Genomic DNA, 7,342 nt, shown 5'->3' on the forward strand with positions numbered 1-7,342 from the left:
GGCACGATGCCGTGCCCAAGCCAATCCCATGGTAATGCACCTCATCACTCACCTGCTATTGGGATTAGGACCCCGATGCCTGATTAATGACATGGGCAGAGACACAGAAAAATGGATTGTACCAGCTCACACTTCCCACATCAATATGGGCCCTGCCCAGATCCACACTTCCCCTTCCCAGGGTTTGATTCAAGTCTGCTTTTGTCCAGCCTTACTAGGAAACCAGATGTGATTTAGGACTCAAGAATAACCTGCTACCTCCATTCCTGTTGGACACAGCTGTGCAGAAGACTGATGTGAGTCATCCTTAGCTTTGCTAACGGGACTGGAGTAGCCAGCTTAATTGTGGCACAGAGCTCTGCTGGCACAGCTCTGCCAAGGTGGTTCAGAGAAGTCTGGGGTGATGTGTTCAGGGAAGCAGGCACAGAGAAAGGCACAGAGCATTACATAGATGGGAAAACTGCAAAATATGCAAGAGTCCTGTGTGGCTACTGGAAATCAGAGCAGAAGCAGGTGATTCTGGTGCAGTCAGCAGTGCAGCTTTGGCCCTACACATTAAACCTGAGAGCTTTTGAGTGTGGAATTCCCAGGAGAGGAGGGTGGTGGCACTACCAGTGCTACAGAATACCCAGCTGGCCTCTTGCTGCAGGGTATGATGTGGATTGAAAAGCTTCCAGCACAGCACTGGAGGGACTTGGGGTTAAGCATCATTTTAAGATTGAACATTAATGAAAAGATACACTTATTTGTAAGAGAGCTGTTTGTAAGATCACTTGCTAAGAAGATCCACTGACTTCTCAGGACAGAGGATCCCTTGAAGAGGCATGTGGAAAACCTGAGCAAATTGGAGGGACCTTTGAAGTGGGATTTGTACAAATAGGCTGGGAAAGCTCCCAGAGTGAGATAAATCTTAGAGTTTGTTACATCTGTTTTCAATCAGCTGATAGTATAACAGTTTTTTTGTTGTTGTTGTTCTGAAGACTCTTACAGTCATTATAGAGTTTAGATGGGCAGGAACCTCTGGAGTTACCTGACTCAAAACAGGGCTAACCCCAAAGCTAGACCAGGTTGCTCAGGGCCACACTAAGTCAAGGTCTAAGTATGTCCCAGGTTAGAGAATTCTCAACCTTTCTCCTCCTGGGGCTACGCTGCTTCTATGAGGAAGAATTTTTCCTTATGGACAATTAAGGTTTCTTTTGTTGGAGTTTGACCATCTGTCCTTTCATTGTGTCTGTGAGAAAAGCCTATTAAGTAGTTGCAGGTGGCTATAGAAGTCTCCCAGCCTTCCTTTCCCCAAGATGGACAAACTCAGCTCACTCAGCCTGTCATCACCCTATGCTCTGTGCTCCAGCCCTCTCCAGCAAAGAAAAAAAAAAAAAACAACTTTTTTGGTATTAGGTATTCCAGAAAATTACAAGAATGTGAGTTGTTTTTAAAGTACCTAAATCTCTCTAGAAGTTTTGAGGACAAAGTATTTAAATGTGTGTTTCTGAGCAAAACAGACTTATAAATTCAACTTCTCTAGCAAAGTTGTTAAAACTTTGCTCCAAATTTAAATTAATCAGCACCATAGGAAAATCCTGAGACTGTTGTTATTGGGCTGTTGAACTAGGACTAGTGTGCTTAACAGAGAACTGGTTTTAAAATTCAGAATTTCTTTTGCAATGCTGGGGCAAGAGGAACAAGTAGGAAAAACAAAACAGATATGAAAGAAACATGAACCTCCTTTGTTTTCACTGACAACAAAGGAAACAGCATTTTCCTGGAAATTATCTGATTTAATTTTCATATCTTTTTGCCTGTTCTACTAAGGACATGTTTAAGCACAGTCTCTGTCCTCTGCAGAGCTCAGGAGTGAGTCTTTGAAACTGGGACATGGGGGATGCTGCCATCCCCTCCTGCTTCAGGCAAAGCAGGAGTTTTGTTATCTGACTACACTGCAAAGTAGGTTGACCTTGGTTAAGTGGGTCCAGGAAATCTTACCTGTTTTACCACAGTAAATGTCTTTATGTGTCCTCTATCTTCAGCCTGCAATTTCCTAAGTTACCCCTTGGTTATTTGTTATGTTAAATAATTGCATTAACATTGGCTACTTTACAGAATTTAGGGCTCACTGCTGTACTTGGTGAACGTGTAACATTGCCTCTCTCCTGAATTGCTGAATATAAGAAGCAAGACTAATCAGCCCTTCCTCATCACTGGAACAGAACATGAGCCTTGCCCTGGTTTGGAGTGAAGGTTTCTCCTCTGTTCCCCCCAGATGTGGGTGGGGAAGCTGTTAACACTGTCCTCACCAGGGACCAGGATTTCAGGGAGCCTGAGTTGGCTAAGCAGTCTGGCTTGTGCCTAAAGGGTGCAAGAAATGGCTTGGAGAATAGGATTGGTATTTGGCCCCAAGACCCTGGATGGGGGCTGCTTGGTCATACCATGCCTCTGCTGGCAGTGGACAAGTCCTAAACTCACAGCAGAGTCAAGGTGAGCAGAAGCTCCTGTATAGCTCTAGTTCAACTTCCTGCTCAAATCAAGAGTAATGCCAGACTTCCTCAGGACTCAGTCAAGATCTGGTCTGGATAGTTCCCACATTGGAGTCTTCACAGCCACTCTGGGCCCTCCAGTACCCTGAAGAAGAATATTTTTCCTTACATCCAGTTGGGGTTTCCCTTAGCTGCAGCTTGTACCCATTGCCTTTCACTGTGCACCTCTGGGAAGATTCTGGACTCCATCTTCTTTACAGCCCCCTTGAGGCAGAGAAAAGCTGGAGAGGATTCCCCCCTTCATGGTTTTGTCTCAGTCCTGAGTAAGTCCCTCCCTGTATACACATACATGTGCCCATGTGCACATCAGCAGCAAGTGCAAGCCCTCCATGAAGCTCCTTTCCTAAACCACTACCAGGCCTCCACCTGTGGCAAATCCGAGGTTTGCCTGACATGGCCAGCCACCACAGGGTAGTTCCCTATCAACAAGGAGATGTTATTGCTCTTCTGCAAGCTCCCCACTGGACAGGCTCAGTACCAGTCACATGGAGCCATTCCCAGGCTGCCATTCAAGCCCAGGTCCCCTGCTTTAGGGACAAGAAATGGCAAAGACGTGCTTGTTTCTTCAGAGCTGAACACTAAAACTCATTTACTCTCCTGCAGTTCTCATCTAGTCAGAATAATATCTCCAGAGCAAACCCCAGAGGATTAATTTGAAGGTGTTAAAGCTACCAGATTCCTCCATCATGGCAAAAAGATGTATTTTCCCCTTTTGTTTCTATCTCCTCTCCAGCAGCCAAATCTGCTGGAACCAAAGAAATTCTGCCATGCTGCTGGCCACTGGTGGCCAGCAAAGAATCCTGTCTTGATGCCTTGCATGGGCAGCTGGCACTGCAACCCCTCCCGCCCAGCACAGCAGCCAACCTGCTAACAGAGCCTGGGCCAGCACCCACTTCCTGTGAGATCCCTGAGGGAGAAGGGAGGGATGGAGAAATGGATGGATGGATGGATGGATGGAGGGAGGGAGGGAGGGAGGGAGGGAGGGGTGGATGAGGTCCCAGTGAGTTGTTCCCTTGAGGCAGCACAGGAGTGGGGTTCCTGCACAAAGCCATGCACAGTGTAGAGAGGAGAGGCAGGTCCTGCAGCCTGAACTGCAACTGTGGGACCATGCTCCCCCTCCCAGCACTCTCCCCACATGGAATGGCACAACTGGGGGAGGGGATCAGCTATGCAAAGGATCATAGATCAAAAAGACTGAGGGACTACACCAAGCTTCAGCATGCAAGCAGGCAGGGTTTAGTGAAGTGTTCACAGCCTAGCCTTGGAGCAGAACTGTTACTATTTGTTTGGCTTCCTGTCCCATTCTGCTTCTGAAATCATGACATGGGTAACAGTGCAGGAATCCATGTGCACTTTTGCTGCTTCAGTTATTAAGCATCCACAGTTTTCCTAACTAAGTGCTTGGGATTTTCCTGGTGACTGTCTCAGTGCTGCTGGCTGAGATTGCTGGCTGTTTTAAATATCTCACTTGGAGAACAACCCCCAGTCCTCTAAACAGATAACAAAAAATCAGTTATTTACTCTCATCACTCTTGCACTTTGTCCCCAACTAACTCTAATGCAGCTATCATCCAAATAAGTCAATTCAGCATGACACCTCAATTTAGCTTGTAAATGGCGAGAGCAAAAGAAAAGGTCTTTTTAAACTATTTTACAAACCTCACTATAAATGCAGCCTAACAAGATTGTCCAGCACACTAAGAAGCTAGATCTCCATTCAGAATCTTAGAAGAAATCAGATGAAAATAACTATGGGCACTGAAGATGCAAAACACTTTAAATATCATTTTATGTGCTGCACACACAATATAATTATTTATGACTCTAGCTTTATCCAACAATACAAAAAATGGCATAATTAACCCCACTCTTCATCCCAAGCCGAGTACATTTTAAACTTACCCCAGGCTAGCTGAAGATCCTTCAGCACTGGTGGTTGCTAGAGTTGGGAATTAGCACTGTGCAAGAAAGGAGAGAGAGGGAGAGGAGAGCAATGGTGACTTGATATTTCCCGGGACAGGACTGTCACATGCTAATCACTGATCTGAAATGCAAGCATAACAAAAGCCTTCTAATTATATAATCTTCGGGTCACATCTTTGCGTGCCCATGCAAAAACCAGGACTGTGCACTTGGAAGAAGGTGATGCAGAATTTCTTGACTTTTTAATTAGCATTGCACAGGGCTGGGGAGGGAGGGCCCTGGGAAGTGACGGCAGCGGGGGCCATGTGGGGCTGTGCTGCTTTGCCAGGCTCAGAGGATCTTAAGTACCTCCTGCGGCATCCAGAAAATACAACCTCCAGCTGGGGACAGGCAAATGGGACCAGTTCCTCCCTACCTGCTGACAGCCTGGCTTTCCTAGGCGTGGGGGCCAAGGGCAAGGTTGCCAAAGTAGCCATGGCAGGGGAGCAGCAACACAAACCAGCACTTGAGTATTTTCTGTTTCTTGTCAATGATGAAAAATTTTGAGTAAAAATAAATAAGGGCTTGGAGGGTGGGGAGCAGCAGCCCTCCACACTTGCTCCAGTTCTTCCCTAAGGAGGATCAGCCCTTCACTGGAGGGCTCTTTGCTCCAAAGGGAGCATGTGGAGAATGCAGGTAACCCAAGGGCAGGGCTGTCAGGACAGTGCTTGGGCCAGTCCATGAATTACTCTGAAGTGTAAGAACAGGGAGACATAAAGGAGGAGGCACAGTAACAAAGGGCAGACTAATTTCTCCCTGAAAGACAGATCTGCTTCAAAGATACCTTCCAGGCAGAAAATGTGAAATTGCACAGCCTAAATCGGTATAATTGCTGTGCAGTGTAGATAAATGTGGAGCCCCAGCAAAGGAGCTGAAAGAACAGGCTCCTAAATTAACAGAAGTTCTCTGGAAGATGCTGCTACCTATGAAGTCAAGTATTAGGGACAGAGGACACAGTATTTCTCTTTTTTTTTTGTGTGCGTGTGTTTTGCTTTGGTTTGGTTTTTGTTGTTGCTTAGGTTTAGGGTGGGGTTTTTTTGTTTTTTTGGGTTTGTTTGGTTGTTTGTGGGTTTTTTTTGAGCTGGCTATTTCAGAAGCAAAAAACAAAAAAATTGAACAAAATTGACTGTTCCCCTCAAGCACAATCTCAGGTGTTCTTTTGCAGTCCCCCTCTAGAAAATGAGAATGGTGTATATATGTATATGAGAAGTATTTTCACTTCAGGACAAGAAGGCATCTGAGAGGCAAAACCCCATGAGGCCATGCAATGCATTTATTTATCTGAAGAGAGCCACTTCTCCCAGAGCTGACTCTCCATCTCCTGTGGACAGGCTGTTCCCACAGGTGGGTCCATGGAGCAGCATTCCTGTGAACCATTCTTGCCTTTGTGGGGTGGTGGGGAGCCTTTATGGGGCAGAGCAGACCCAAATGGACCATCAGAGTGGTGGCTACGGCCACCATCCGCAGAAGGACCCTGAGGAAACACCCTCATGGCAGGTGTTGTCTCTGGGTTGTTGGGGGCTGTGGTGGGTTTTAGACAGCCAAACCAATGTGTACATTTTCTTTTTTATTTTTGTGGTAGTTTTTTTCATTAAACTCCAACCTGGTATAGGTTGCCTGGAGTTGTGGAGTGTCCATCCATAGAGTCAAGACCCAACAGGATGTGCTGGAGGGCAGCTGTCATGGGTGACCTGTGCATGCAGGGATCTACAGAAAGGCCTTCCCCACCTCAGTGACACAGCTTTGGGGTCTCTTGTCACTCAATGTCACCCTCACTTTGTAATAAATGGATATGATTTGTGCTAACTAAATTGTAACTATATCAATATTTTAGATAATAATTGCTATAAAATAAAAAGGAAAAGTGTATGTGATGAGTGTTACAAAGCAGATGGGTTTTTTTGCAGATGTTAAATGTGAAAAACAGGATGTAGGATGTATTATTGAGATAAGCAAGATCCTAAAACAGAATCAGCCTTGGGACAAACAAAATTGGGATGACTCCCAAAGCAGAATCGTCCTTGGGATGAGCAAAGCTGGGACAATTCCAGGTATGGAATCTAAAGTAGTTGTCTTACCTATGAAATAATAAGGCTTATTTGGAACATAATGCTTAAAGTTTAATGCACATGCGACTTGCGAGGTTGTTCAGAAGGCAGTGAGGAAGACGGTGAGCCTTCCTCTGAAAAGACCACTGAAAATCCAGGAGGCTCCCTAGCAAAAAGTGGAGCATGGGCTATGCAGTATAGTAACGTAGATTTCAAGAATCGAAAATAGGAGGAGAATTATGGAAAATTATTGATGAATATGTATTAACATACAGTACATAGGGTTTAGTTCGGATTCCTTTGTTTCTTATGAGACAGGGTGAGAAACCCTCCCCGTACCCCCATCAGTTTTGCTTATGCTTTATACGAACCTTAATCATACTTAATTAAGCATGATTAAGGGGCCAAATTTTTAATAATGCTTGATTGTATTAATTTATACAAAATTGCTGTTCAATTAAAATTGCTGCTAAGTTCAATTTTGTTGTTTAGCAAATTAGACATACAGAACTTCATTCATAACAACTTTCCCCCCTTTTAAGTCCCACAGACTGAGTTTTGTAGTGCAAGTTGGATAATAACTCCAGGATCAGAGTGCAGCCATTAACCCGACGCTGCCAGGCCCGCCACCATGCCACGGCCGTGCCCAGGTGCCACAGCCCAGGGTCAGCACTTCCAAGGATGGCGCTTCCCTGCGCTGCCTGTCCCAGGGCCTGGCCACCCTTTCCATGAACACGCTTGCTAATATACAATCTAAACCTTCCCCGGCACAATCTGAGTGCGTTTCCTCTCGTCCTG

The 7,342-nt window shown here is 45.5% G+C and overlaps 1 protein-coding gene across 8 annotated transcripts in view; it reads right to left on the bottom strand.

Moving 5' to 3' along the window:
• ARHGEF33 (Rho guanine nucleotide exchange factor 33) overlaps window positions 1-7,342 on the bottom strand; it is a 33,600-nt gene that overhangs the window by 25,948 nt on the left and 310 nt on the right. For 4 of the 8 annotated variants that reach the window (XM_021538590.3, XM_021538589.3, XM_021538585.3 and 1 more), the window contains exon 2: window positions 4,437-4,492. The gene's annotated coding sequence lies outside the window, so the exon portion shown is untranslated. Of the gene's footprint in view, window positions 1-4,436; window positions 4,788-7,342 lie in introns of those variants that run through there. The other 4 variants (XM_021538591.2, XM_077790628.1, XM_021538588.2 and 1 more) reach the window with 1 other exon arrangement.

The sequence above is a fragment of the Lonchura striata genome, unplaced genomic scaffold, assembly GCF_046129695.1.
Source record: "Lonchura striata isolate bLonStr1 unplaced genomic scaffold, bLonStr1.mat Scaffold_149, whole genome shotgun sequence".
Taxonomy (NCBI): domain Eukaryota; kingdom Metazoa; phylum Chordata; class Aves; order Passeriformes; family Estrildidae; genus Lonchura; species Lonchura striata.